The 15,059-nt window shown below is 39.3% G+C and overlaps 1 long non-coding RNA gene across 1 annotated transcript in view; it reads left to right on the top strand.

Annotated features, from left to right (window-relative positions):
* The window catches only part of LOC128414635 (uncharacterized), a 92,139-nt gene that overhangs the window by 24,352 nt on the left and 52,728 nt on the right, over positions 1–15,059 (top strand). The window lies entirely within an intron of this gene.

Here is a 15,059-nt window from a genome sequence, read left to right on the forward strand (position 1 = left end):
CAGCTCCTGCAAAACAGACCTGCGATATAATAGCAACCCAAGGCCTCAGCTATGACAGTTGACTGGGGCTGTGTCTAGCTAGCAACATCTGGAGAGCAACTGGTTCCCCATCACTGGTATAAGGAGAACTATTCCAGAGCCTCTGTTGCACACAGTCTGTAGGCAGAGCCAATATTGTTGGCCTGTCATACTCTGCTCTTATTCACATCTGGCCCCTGTTGAAAGTTAGTTGTCAGCCAGAGAGCTAGACAATCCAGTAAGCAAAATACTTAGTTTGAAGTATGCAGGAACATATAGCAAACCACAGCGAAAATGCAGTTACTCCAGAGTAAGTGGTGTGATTATTTTGAGTATGGAAGTAAGCCACAAACCACTCAAACCAGGAGTTTAGAATTCCACTTAAATGGGTGTATATTGGCCTGATAGATACCACTTAATATTGGTTTCTGTTTAAAATGCCAGGCTTCAGGCTTTTAAAATAAAAATAATAATCCGAAGTTGGGGGACAAGTTGTAGTGAAGAAAAGGCATTTTGCACAAGCTTTTAAAAGCAGTCCAGTCATTGCTTCTTACTTTCTGGGTCTGAGACCTGACACTGAAAACAGGTTCAGAGACAGAATCTTGGACAGCCTTGGCTCAGATTAAAATTTTGATCCAACAGACATTTGCAATGCAGTCTTATACATGCATACTTATAGTAAGTCCCACTGAGTCCAAGGTAAGTGGATACAGGATTACAGAGTTACGCAGAGGGAAATCAGGATCTACCACTGTCTACATTCAATAAGGAGCTGCACCAAGTCATAGCTCCCTGAAAAGTGTTCAGTCAGCTTGAAATTTGTTGCAATAATACTTTAAAAATGTTTAGACATGCATTGAAAACATCTTGGGTGTGCAGGCTCAATACAAGTTCAAGAACCTGAATTCTAAGTGTTACCGAATTAGCCTTAGCCTGTGATCCATATGCATGCTTATCAGCTTACCCAGCTCCTTATTCTTGCTTATAGCTATTACTGAAAAGGGAGGAATCAAAATACCTTGTGGTGAGAAAAATTGTCGTATGAATTCTGCCAGGAAAATTAAGACCTGCAATGGCACAGCACCCTCGCTATGGGGAAGATGGCGGGTCAGTGAGTTAGTGCACTTTTGCTTTCCTAAATGGGGAGGTAGCCTTGTGAGGATTTATTACCTAAGCACTTTTGGTCTTGGTTTATGGTGAGCAATGGAGAAACCTGCCACAGGTTTCCATGAGAGGTGATTGTTAATGGAAGAGATAACCATGAGCTCATACTGCAGGTATGTAGTATGGATAAGCAACAGGTTGTAGTCAACTACGATGCCTCTACTGATGAAGACTTGGTGCGCAGATTTGTGGACAAACATACACCAAGGCAAAACTTGATGATAAACTGAGATTGGGACATGATAGCCTTATTATAAGAATGTGTTAGTGTAATGTTTGGTTGGGATTTATTTATATATTTTAAAACCCCCAGCTTCTGGTCATGTTCACGGATCAACATGTTCCCTTTCTCCCCCTTTTTTTGTAAGCTTCTCTGGGTAGCTATTTCAGAAGAACAGGCTATAAATACCAAACAACAATATTGTATCAGAGTCTGGATGTGTGTACCAAAATGACAAACTACATTGAAAAAGGATGGTGATGCGGTTTGGAAGACAAATTGACTCCAGCTCCTGTTGCAAAAAAACCCATTTAAACCAAACCTAACACCAGGCAGACAAATGCAATCCATATGTGCTGACAGACTGCAGAATTGTGGGAAAGTTGCCAGCTGCCTTTGGTCAGCTTCTAGGACTCAAGTTTGTAGGATATATAATGTGCAAGGCTGGACTACAACTGGGTAACTCAGCCTCACAAGTGACGACCGTTGCTCTGGTAGTAGCTTAGCACACTTTTGCTGGTTTATTTCGCTTTCCCACCCCTTCAGGAAAAGCAGTTGTGCTTTTACCTCATCGAAGCCAGATATATTCTGATTTTTCCACACAGAAATAGAGAGGAAGATGTTTTCCACCAGGTTGTCACTCTAATCTGTGAAGGGCTCCCATTCTCCTCACAGCTTAATTGCCCAAGGCATGGCCCAGACTTCACTGATGCCAGAGACAAAAGCTTCCCTGCTCCCAGTCCTGGTCTCTCTTTTACTTTTCCTACTGACAGATTGCAGCTTGAACTCACACTGTTTTAAAAAATGTAGCCTAACACTGACAACTGTTGGGCCCCTGGGCACTTTATTCCCAAAGTTCTAGGTGAAAAATTAAATAAGCATTTAGCTGGCATCTAAAGGCCAACTTACCAGCTTATCAAACAACAGATAGTTAATCAAACAAGACCATAAATGAATAGATAACAATAAAGAATTGAAAAATCAAAACAACAATTGCATTTTAAAGCATTCCATTTGATGTGTTGTGTCTTGGAAACCCCTTTGGCATTAGATTCCACTCGGTGAAGAGTTCTAAGCAGTCTGAAACTCATGAAAACTCACTTTTTTGCACAGTTTATTGAATAGGACTTCCAAATGACCGGCCGATTGCTGAGGGTCCTGCAACCAGTCATCAATACCTGACATATCTAATGTTGGAGGGTTATTCTGACCTTCACTTCAAATATAAAGAGGTTTGAGTTCCTCTGCATGATGGGCTTCTGAGAGATGTTGAGAAGGTACATCTTCTCCATTAACCATAGCTCTATGGTGGGAAAGGCTGGACCTGCTGAGAGTCTTTCTGTCATGCAGATTTTAAAAGCACACAATTCCATTTCCTACCAGAATCTGGAAATTTCTCTTTCATTCTCATCCAATTTATATTTCACTTTTTCTACTCCCTCGACTACCAAGGTTCTCTTCTTAAAAGGAAATGGAATGTTTTTCAATGGTAGAGAGATTAGAGGTGAACCTTATTCTAAAACGAACACTGCTCTTGTTCTTTGGCTGCTGACAGGGTCGCTGTTCCATGCTTCAGTCTATCAGCGCTTATTCATGCAACAAATATGTAGGTCCTAAGGTGTTACGTGCTTGGGAAAATTTACCCTGAAAGGAAAAAGCTTCCTACATTCTGCCGAGAAATCAGGCCACCTAACAAAGCTATTTTTAGTGTGCTTGTTTTCCTTAAAACAGTACATGTGGAAACACATTGTAGTGACTTTTTTGTGCATGACTTTGTTCAAAACAATTGTCAGGCACCCTTTCATTGAGGCGTTAGGTTTAGACAAAACCTTCCTCTAAGAATATGGTTGGTGTGCTGACATGCTGACATTTTGCACCTGACCTTTTTTAAAAATGTACTATTATGTTTGTGACAAAACCAAATCTTTCATCCTTTGTATGTATTTGTATATATGTGGCTTAATGCAATGGGGACCATTTTTCTTTCAGATCAATATATGTATACATTGAATGTCGAATAAATATTCCAATTGCCCCTGCTTTTTCTTTCCTTCCTCTAATATAATATTAAATACAGCATCATACAATTTGAAGGGAACCTTAGGATGATATTTCCTGAACTGCATAAGAATTCATTAAATTTAAATTATATCTGACAGATGTTCACATCTAATACCTCACTTACGATCTAGTAGTTGCCTTACTAAAGCTTTTGACGGAAAGATGATGGGACCGCTTAAACAATTTGCTTTTTCAGAAGTTCCTCAGGTGTTTTTACTTTGGGTGAAGGTCACACGCTAACATATATAACTTCTGTATTAAAAAGAACTTGTGGACATCCACTGAAGCTCAATGTTGGAAGATTTAGGACAGATAAACAAAAGTATTTTTTCATACAGTGCATAGCCAAACAATGAAACTTGCTTGCCCAGGAGGCAGTGATGGCCATGAACTTGGATGTCTTTCAAAGAGGATTAGATAAATTCATGGAGGAGGTTTTTGACAGCTGCTAACCATGATGGTTATGTTCTACCTCCACACCTGGAGGAAGTAAAGCTTCTGAATACCAGATGCTGGAAACCATGAGAGGAGAGAGTTCATGTTCTGTTCCCTGGTTTCCCACAGGCATCTGGGTGGCTACTGTGAGAACAGGATGCTGGACTAGATGGGCCATTGTTCTGGTCAAGCAGGCTCTTCTTATGTACTTATGTTTAACATGGAAGTAAAATATGGACTACCCTTCAAAGAGAAAACTGAAGAGTACAAAATGACTTGTTAAATACTGAAGTAGAGCGAAACCTGGGATGTCAAAATGGTGGTGTGAAACCACTTCTGGTGGTCTACCAGCCCTCTACCAAAATTGGGTGCCTTTTCTCTCTCAGACTTGGTGCCATTGCTAGAAGGTTTTCGAGGCACAGGAAACAGGAAGAAGCACTGCTGAGCTCTAAGATCTTCTGGCAATGGTGTCATGCGTTTTTCCAAGGAGAGTTTTCCTGCCCCTTGCATTGTGTGTTGGATGTGTTTCAATACCACAAAGTGACAAAACTGATTCTCTTCTTAAAATTGTGGTGCACAATGTGATTCCAAAGCTGTACTTTACCATCCTAGATGGAATGAGACTTTGTTAATGATTTCCATCAGCTCTCAGGTTAAAATATGAATACATCAGATATTAAAAAACTAATTTACCTTAAAAAGCTCTATACTTTATTAACACATCATTGTGCATATTTGAAAGCTACAAGTAAGTGCTACATAGATAGATAGAATTCATTTTCATTGCCCATTGAATATGATGGAAATGGAATTTGTCAGGAGGTTGATTGATATCTAAAAGTGTTTTGTTTTCAGTGACTGGCACTGCTGAGTTACAACCATCTATCATCTAACAGGTAATTAGCCAGATTTCTCATCATGAGCCTTCAATCCTGCTGTTTTATTATTGAAATACCACAAATCTGTAAGCATCTGAATACAGATGGATTTTCTTGTCATGGACAAAGACATCCCTTTGCAACACAGCTCTAATATGTTTGAGTATCAATGAATTCAATGAACTGTAAATTAAAAATATTAATACATATACAATACAATACAATACAATACAATACAATACAATAATATTTCGGTTTAAGAACTCAGCACTCTGTGCCCATCAAGGCCCAAGGGAAATGCATATTATGAAAGTTCTAATATTCCAATTTTGCTGTTGGAAACAGACGATAAATAAATCTAACATGCCAATGGGTACAACTGGAGATGATCACCTCTTTCCAATTTCTGCTTCATCTCTTGTGCCCTATTCATTGAAGAATGCTATGGACATAGTGTATCTTGATTTCAGTAAGCCTTTTGATAAAGTCCCCTATGATATACTTATGGAGAAGCTGGTAAAATATGGGCTGGATAAGGTAACTGTTAAGTGGATTTGTAGCTGGTTGACTGACCAAACCCAAAGAACTATCAATAATTGTTCCTCATATTGTGAAAAAAAGTGACAAGTGGGGTACCACAGGGTTCTGTCCTGGGCCCATTGTTGTTCAACATCTTTATGAATGACTTGAATGAAGGATCATCTAGGGGGTCTTAGTAGACCACAAGCTTCACATAAGTCAATAGTGTGATACAGCAGCTTCATTGAAAGTTTTTAAGTGGAGGTTGTATGGCCATCTATCACGGATGCTTGAGTTGTGATTCCTGCATTGCAGGGATTGGACTAGATGACCCTCGTGGTCCCTTCCCTCTGTACAATTCTATGGTTCTATGATTCTATACAACCTTTGGGATTTTTAAGAAATTGAAACTGCTACCCATAGCCAAAGGGTCATTTTGTATAATTCTTTTGAAAATGCTTCATAGATTCTCTAGAATCTCTTCTAAAAACATGGAACATTTCCAGGAAAATATGGATGTTATGGGGGGGGGCAGGAAAAATCAGACTTTACAACATAACTATTTGAGAGACAGACCCATAAGTAGGATCCAACAGGAATCTTGAGTATCTTTGGAGAAGTTTCATGTACAACCTATTCCAGCAGAACTTTTATAGATCACTGCTTGTGCCCAGAATGCTGTTTTAGAACTCATTCCAAGACTTCAGTTTATGGTAACAGAATGTAATATATGCATCTCTCTTCCTGTATAAACATACACTCTGCTCACTAGTGGAGGAAGCCCTTCTCAGAATTTGATTCATAATGTTAAAAGAGCAAGGCATATATACAGGGATTTCAGTATTATGGCCACAATTTCCTTCTGTTCTTCCTTCCTTGCTTTTAGAGAACCATGCATGTTTGTTATTTTAATATTAATATTTCTGTGGATGTTTCAAGACACTTGATTTTAGTTATTCTGCTACTGCTGACTGTTTGCCTAGAGTGTTTTACTCTTGTTTCATGGTTTTCTGTTATGGTAATGTTCTGATATTCAGTTTTATTCAAAACATATTGAATTTACACAAAAGACAAATTTCTTACATTCATAGTAACAAATTAAGAAAGTAAGAAAGATTTCTTTTGGCATATTAATACATGCTTAATCCTGAGAGAGAGCTCAGTTTTTTAGATAACAGCTTTTCCAGGACCTTTCTTTTAAGAATTTAATGAAACACATGCAAAAGGCCAGGGCCACTTTCAAGAAATATTTTCCTGGCCTCCAGTCACTTTCTCTATTTTTTTTAAAGTGCGGAGTGGTGAGTGATTTTGTGTGGTTTTTTTACTTTTTGCTTCAGGTACAAAAATGTTCAAGACCAACATCGCGTACATAAACAAATAATTTATTAATTACTAATGAAGGCTATCAGAAAGAAAACAGAAACAAGCCTTTAAGAAAATGAACTAGATGAACAGCTTGCACAATTAAATACTCCAAGTTTCAACTTTGCTCTCAATGGGTACTTGACAATGGAAAATTTGTTGTTTTTAGTACATCAGAGATAATGTTTGCAACAGGATGCAACTGTGTGAACAAATATTTGCAAAAGATTGTATTAGTGTTCTTCTGCTTATAGGCAAATTGAAGTTATCCAGCTGCAAGTCTAACTCAGGGCTTTGGTATGCCAATAATGTGGGCAACTTCAAAAGGTCTAAAGGCCTTTTTTTTTGCTGACTGCATTTAAAAGAACACACACAACAGGAAGTTTTAGAGAATACTGCCCCCCCATCTTTTTATAAAGTTGTAAGCCAAGCCAGGGCTAAACTCTTAATGAATCTTAAATGTATGGCATTTCCTCAAAACGTTCAGGGCTGAATGTAGGGAACTTTCAGTGCTTTCATGATATTGACTTGAAAGTGATAATTAAAAAGAGGGCCATTAGTTTACGAAGTTTTTTGTATATAATAAAATTATTTTACAAATAAACTATACCAAGACATTTTGCATGAACAGTAAAAGTCTAACACTTCCCAAAACAAAGGCAACATCTTAATACATTGCTGCATAATCCTAAGCATGTTTACTCACAGGTAAGTCTTTTTTTCCATAGGACTTAATTCCTAGGAAATGGGTTTTAGATTTCAGTTTTATAATAAAATACTGTGAAATTCACAGTGTTCAACAGAGTATATTCCCAGGTAAATGCTTAGGCTTGTCAATAATATATTTTAGCATGCAATCCTATACTCACCTATCCGGAAGTAAGGCCCAGTGAAACTAATGGGGCTTATTTCTGAAGGGAAGCATAGGATTGCACTGTCATAATTTAAATGAATGAGCAGTAAATATTAATGATTTTTTTTGTGGCTGTATTGCATTGCATTTTAATTGTGCATCACTTTGAGTGGGTTTTTCTCCCTTCAAGGTGACATCAATAAACAACAATTTCAATATACAATAAAACACAAAACCCTAAAATAAGAAGCAACAAAAATACGGAATAAATTCACCAAGTTTAATTGCACACAGGATTAGACGGGGGAAAAACCTACTCTGGACCAAGGGACCCCAAAGTCTACACTGAGCCTTCAAAAATTACACAGATGTTCATTAAATCACATGTATTTTGTTTAATGTTACAGTCCATTCTTGCAATCTTTAGCTCTTCTTATTTTGGGAGGGGTATTTTGACAATGATTTCTATGGCAGCAAACTAGGGGAGACAAAGGTAGAAGAAGAAAGGTCTGTATTTATTGGGCTGTATGGGCTCCATTTTTGGAAACCAAGAGTGTACACTTGTTTCATTTTTAGTGAAAGGGGTCTAGTCCCAAAGCAGCACATTGTTGGTTCAATAGTTACTAGATCAGGACAAAGCATTATAGTTATATAATTTCCCCCGAAATGTGTTTTAACAATCTCTGGAAGGCGCACGGGTCTTACTTCTAATGTTTTACATTAGGAAGCACTTAATTTCTGCCTGTCCTGGTCTGCACATGCTTTCACTTTTGCCCCCTTTTTGTTAGTTTGCTTTTGATCTAACTTTAGATTAGTAATTTCCTATTGGAAGGCATCTTATTTTTTTATTATTCTTGTCTGGAGAGTGCAAATGGAATATTTCTCTTCTGGGTTGCCCCAGTCTTCTTGTCCTCCTATTCACTCTTCAACTGTGCTGAATCTAAAGACCAACACACACCCATGAGTGACCTGTTTCTTATTGTTTGCTTAGTACTGAAAGAACACTGAGTATGAATAATCAACAAAAGTAAGCCTGTACAGCTGTCAAGCACCCTGATTCCAGCTTTCCATGTGTGTGCCAATGAAGGCTGTCTGGGAATTTCTTCATGATGGCAGATGCATCAGATCAGAGAAGTTTCAGGACAAAAGAACTAGGAAGGGGGCCAAACATATGAGCAACCTCAGCTCTGTTGGCCAACCAGTTTGCTGACTTAGTAGTTCCACTTCTAGTAGACTCTTATAATATCGTAGGTAGTGTGGGGAAATGTACAAAGGAAATATAATGATCTTAATGGGTCCTTAATCTACCAGAAACAAAAGGTGGAGAGAGAATGCTTGGCATGCTCAAGCCTATTCAAAGCAATCAATTCAATCATTTCTAAATCTTTATTAAGATGTGGCTTCCACATTTGTTTGTTTTTTACATTTGTATACAGTGGTACCTTGGTTCTCAAATGCCTTGGTACTCAAATGCCTTAGTTCCCAAATGCAGAAAACCTGGAAGTAAGTGTTCCGGTTTTCGAACATTTTTCGAAAGCCAAAGATCCAATGCGTCTGTTGGCTATTGTTTCCAGGGTGCCTGCACTAATTAGAAGCTGCACCTTGATTTTCAAACATTTTGGAAGTCAAACGGACTTCTGGAATGGATTAAGCTTGGCACTTTTGTTTTTGCTATCTAGTTTTTGTTTTTGTTTTTGAGGCTTTTTTTGGTTACCATAATTTGTTTTTGTGACTGAGTAGAACCCAGTTCAGCTACTGATTGATTGATTGTGTGACTGTGGAAATGGATAAAAGCCCCCTATCCAAACAATGACTGTCATCAGTGCAGGTAAGAAAATAATTTAATTTTCATTTTTATCATCTACAATACTGTCTTGTTTATTTTATAGTACAGTACATTGGTTATTGCTTTCATTTTATGGCTCAATAGTCTCGTTAGATAGTAAAATTCATGTTAAATTGCAGTTTTAGGGATTGTTTTTAAAAGACTGGAAAGGATTAATTTGCTCTGCATTACTTTCTATGGGAAAGCTTGCCTTGATTTTGGAACGCTTTGGTTTTGGAATGGACTTTCAGAATAGATTAAGTTTGAGAACCAAGATACCACTGTACTGCCCTTCATCTGAACATCATAGGGTGGTTCACAACATAAAAATACAACATAAAAGCACAAAATATAGAATAAAAAAGCAAAACAAACCAATAACCCCCTTCTCACAGACACATTTAAAAGTCCATAGAATATTAATCAGCCCAACACCTGGTTGAAGATAAATGTTTTTGCCTGGCACTGAAATATATGCAATGAAGGCGCCAGGCGAGCCTCCTTGGGGACAGCATTCCACAAACAGGGAGCTACCACAGGAAAGGTCCATTATCGTGTTGCCACCCTCTGTACCACTTGTGGGAGAGGCCCTTGAAGAAGGGCCTCAGATGATGATTGCAGGGTCTGGGGAGGTTCTTATGGAAAGGCATTCCTTGAGATAGTGCAGTCCTGAGGCATTTAAGGTTTTATAAATCAAAACCAGCACATTGAATTGGGCCTGGAAACTAACGGGCAGCCAGTGCAGACAGGCCAGGATCAATTTAATATGCTGAAACTGTCTTGTCCTGGTGAGAAACCTGGTTGCCAAATTCTGCACCAGCTGGAGTTTCTGAACTCTCTTCAGAGGCAGCCCTACATATAATGAGTTGCAGTAATCTAACTGAGAGGCTACCGGAGCATAGACAACAGAAGTTAGACTATCCCTGTCCAGATAGGGGCACAGCTAGGCCACCAACCAAAGCTGATGGAAGGCTCTTTGCATCACTAAGGCTACCTGAACCTCAAGAGACAGCAAAGGGTCCAGAAGCAGCCCCAAGCTACATACTCACTCTTTCAGAGGAAGTGGAACCCCATCAAGAGTAGGCAACCTCCCATCCATGCGGTCAAGGGAACTGCCCACTAACAGTGCCTCTGGACTGAGCTTCAGCTAGTTGGCTCTCATTCAGTCAATTATTAAAACAAGACATTCGCAGCACACCTGCAGATGTAAAGAAGTGGAGCTGTGTGTCATCAACATATTGCTGGCAACGTATTCCAAACATCTGGATAACCCCACTCAGTGGTTTCATGTAGATGTTAAACAACACAGCGGATAAAACTGAACCCTGAGGAACTCCACATTGAAGGCACCACAGGGCTGAAGAGCACTCCCCAAGCACCACCCTCTGGAAACGACCATCCAAGTAGGACTGGAACCACTAAAGCAGGGCCACCAACCCCTAACTTGGACAGCCACTCCAGAAGGATACCATAGTTAATGGTACTGAAAGCTGCTGAAAGGTTAAGGAGAATTAACAGGGACACATTTCCCCTGTCTCTCTTCCGACAGAGGTCATCATACAGGGCAGCCAAAGCAGTTTCCATGCCCAAACCAGGCCTGAAACACAATTGAAATTGATCTAGAAAATCAGTTTCACTAAGGGATGTTTTATTTTCTGAAGCATGTAACACTCCTGAGTTTTGGAGTTAGGTGGAATGAAGGTGGGGTCTAGGATCTAGGAGGTGTGGAAGGGCAGGAAAAAGAGAGATTAATTGTTTTAAATTTAAGCTTCATCTCAAAGGAGCCCAGAGTGTCATATAAACAAATGACAAAATAAGATCTAAAAAAATCTAAAAAACCCCAATTCAGTTACAGGTGCAGACTAGGAAACGAAGAAAAGAGAGTTATGTATCATTTGATTTATCTTGGAACCTCAATGCTATCCTTAGTCCCTTGCTCTTGCAGATTACGCCTCTCTCCTACTTCTCCCTCTGGTCTTTTATTATTGAATCATTCTGTGCCCCCTAGAATCTACCCCCACCAGCAGGCTGCCTGCATTCTTTATACTTGACCTTTGCAATTACATAATTCACATAACACTTTCACTCTAGGCAACCACCAGGATGCTAAACATTTCTTTCTCGGTACAGCAAGTTTATGTTACGTGATGCTATATAATCAAATTCCTTTATCATATGGGTTACTGTGCTTTGTTTTGTTTCAAATAATTGCAGCTTCAACCTGGTTCCTGATATTGCATGTACAGATGCAATTGAAGATTTTATATTTAAAAACGAAATGGAGCCTGTTTTTGAATCTCAACAAAAATCCTTGCTCACAGAAAACTAGCACTGAAAGATCAGGGAAAGAGCCTTCTCTTTCTGGGAAAAACTTCACCATGGGTTTCTCCTGATTGTGAATACAGTGGTACCTCGGGTTACATATGCTTCAGGTTACACACTCCACTAAGCCAGAAATAGTGCTTCAGGTTAAGAACTTTGCTTCAGGATAAGAACAGAAATCGCGCTACGGCAGCAGCAGGAGGCCCCATTAGCTAAAGTAGTGCTTCAGGTTAAGAACAGTTTCAGGTTAAGTACGGACCTCCGGAATGAATTAAGTACTTAACCCGAGGTATAAGAACAGTATCAGGTTAAGTACGGACCTCCGGAACGAATTAAGTACTTAACCTGAGGTACCACTGTACTGCAACGAAAATAGAGAATGCTTCAAGGTGATATGCTGGTCTCTTACCAGGATCACAGGAGAGCGAGGGTTCACACAGCCCACTAGCAAGACAAATGGTTGGGGGCTTTCTCCCTTAAAGGCTTTCACTATTTATACCAATGCTAAACTAAGCATAACATTGCTGTTTAGCAGAGCTGCTTTCTTATGTAGGGACTGAGTCATGCACTCATATCAAGGAAGTTAGGTAATGCAGGTCAAACACAGGATGTCTTAACTAGCCCAGCATGTAATACTATCTCTGTGTGGAAGGACAAGGAGTGCAAATTGTATTTTGAGCAAACATATTTCTTCAAGGCTTTAAGGAGCCATCTGACACTTTTGGAAAAATGAACTCTAGGACGAGGAGAGAAAATATCAGGCCAGTTTTGTAAAATCCTTTATTGATTTCAGTGGTTCTGTGTAAATGGCGAGTGAATTATCCCTAGTGATGATTTATTGAATATCACCACATTAACACATAGATATCTTTAACAAGTATACTGCTAGAGTAATCAGTTCAAAAAATTAATAATTGAGAAAGCAAGTGTCATTAGAGGCTAAGGAAGCAACTTGTTTTGCACAGATTCCATTATTTTCAACAAAACTTCTGGAGGAGGCAGGAACCATACGATGACTACAGCATTCTTCTTCCCCACGAACAGGAGAATATTTCCATGCCATACTATCAACTGCTCTTGAAGTATGCTGTGACCAATTATAGAACCATATCCTTTAATATTTATAACAAACTTGACAGCTATTCTAAGTAGGATCTTGTATTCCTTATACATTCCATGTCAACTAGTATTAAAAAAAAAGGTTAAGTCGAGTCGTGAACGACTCTGGGGTTGTGGTGCTCATCTCGCTTTACTGGCTGAGGGTGCCAACATTTGTCCGCAGACAGTTTTTCCAGGTCATGTGGCCAGCATGACTAAGCCGCTTCTGGTGAAACCAGAGCAGTGCACGGAAACGCCGTTTACCTTCCCGCCGGAGCGGTACCTATTTATCTACTTGCACTTGACGTGCTTTTGAACTGCTAGGTTGGCAGGAGCAGGGACTGAGCAACGGGAGCTCACCCCATCATGGGGATTCGAACCACCAACCTTTCGATCGGCAAGCTCTAGGCTCAGTGGTTAAATTTTCACTGCTCTCCCTTCCTTTCATTTTCTGGAATGCCTAACAGAGCAATCCAAAACCCCTGATCCACCATGCTGGAGGAGGGAAGAAGAAGGAGGGTCTGCCAGCAGGGGAGAATTGCTGGTTGTGCAGGGAGGCCTGCTATTGAGGATGGCTGAAAGGAGTCTATTCGAACAGTGGGCAGGCAGAAGCTACCACTAGCCTTATTCCTGCAGTGGTAATCAGCAGAACTCTCCCTCCCCTTTGGCAAATGGAGCATTTTCAGTGTAGGGAAAGGGCAAAATTTGGCTAGCACAGAACTGCAGCTTAAAGATGATTAGAAGTGCCCAGAGCAACTAGAGGAAAACTATTAAAAACTAATTAAAACAGTAAAAAAAGTAAGTTTGATTTCCCACTTGGTGTACAACTATAGTGGGTCGTGAAGCCTAATAATACAAATGCATTTAAATACACCTGTAGCAGCACCATTGTAAGCCTTCATCTGCCCCAGCTGCAACAAAATATGTCTCTCCCATATCAGTCTCTACAGCCACAGCAGAAGGTTTAAAGGCACACTCTTCCCTTGTCTTCTGAGACAGATGGGTGCCAATCAAATTTTAAAAAATGGAAGACTAAATAAGTTTATGACATAAATGTACAGCAAAGTATATAACATAGTCCATGAAATAGAACATCATTCTCAGGATATATGTAAACCTGGGGACAACTTATATGATCAGTTCAACTGGTAGATTAACCAGGAAGGCATAGATGTGGCTGGCAGGAATCTCCATTATTGCAATAGCTGGAAAAAGAATGAATCATTCACCAAAATTGCCACCAGGAGTACTTCTTGCCCACCTTTGCTCATATAGAGAAAAAACATGGTTGAGTCCCTTGGGTGAACAATATGGTATGGATCTACCAATTGTCTATGTTCTGAATATTTTCTGAGAGTATTTGGTAGAGCCACAGTGGAAACAGGAAGCTGGCTGAGAAGGAGAATGATGAGCCTTGTTCTAGTCTCCAAGATCTAAAGTAAAAATAAAAATTAAGCTTCCATTGGCAGAAAATATGAAGGGCAATAAATGCAGTTTGACATGAAATATTGGCAGAGAAACTATTATTCATGGCTTATTTGTTAGCAGTAAAATATATGAGGGAAATTTGGAACTAAATAACCAGTGACAGATCTTGTGAGTTTGTGGAAAGTGTATCGTCTTCTCTGTTCACACTACAGAAAGGGACGGGTTTATCATAGAAGAATGGAAATGTGGCTTGGAACAGGAAGGCAAGTTGGAAACCAAGAATTGATTCACATAAGGCTTTGGGTTTTACCACATCAGGAGTTACTTGTGAATTTGCATAGTTCATAAAGTGCAATGCGTTATAAAAGAGTAGCACATGAATATTACCCACTGTCAGAAAAATATATTCTGGGAGTAATTATGATACACAAACATGATCATGGGTGAGGTTTCATTTCATTTTTAATTTGTATACCACCTTTCTATATCACTGTACTCAGGGAAGCTTACAACCCAATGATTTGACAAAAATAATTATACAACAAATATCACATTGCGATCCTAGATCAATTGAAAATATAATTTTAAAAATCAACAAAATTCAGGAATCCATTCCACATATAGACAAGATAATATCAACGAAATATTAGCAAGGAAACAAAATAGCCCCCATCAGCTCCAACAAATTAAATAGTTACAAACAACATAATCAAAAAGGCAAAAACAAAATGGCAGAGCCCATGAAGAAAGAACAACTGAGCACCTAGATCACATCTCTCCTTCCCTGTCCTGCGGCACTCACACACCAAACAGAACAGCAATACCACCCAGACCAGAACTCAGCACCATCTACTCCATAGATTCCAGATCAAGATG

Source organism: Podarcis raffonei, chromosome 5, assembly GCF_027172205.1.
Source record: "Podarcis raffonei isolate rPodRaf1 chromosome 5, rPodRaf1.pri, whole genome shotgun sequence".
NCBI classification, from domain to species: domain Eukaryota; kingdom Metazoa; phylum Chordata; class Lepidosauria; order Squamata; family Lacertidae; genus Podarcis; species Podarcis raffonei.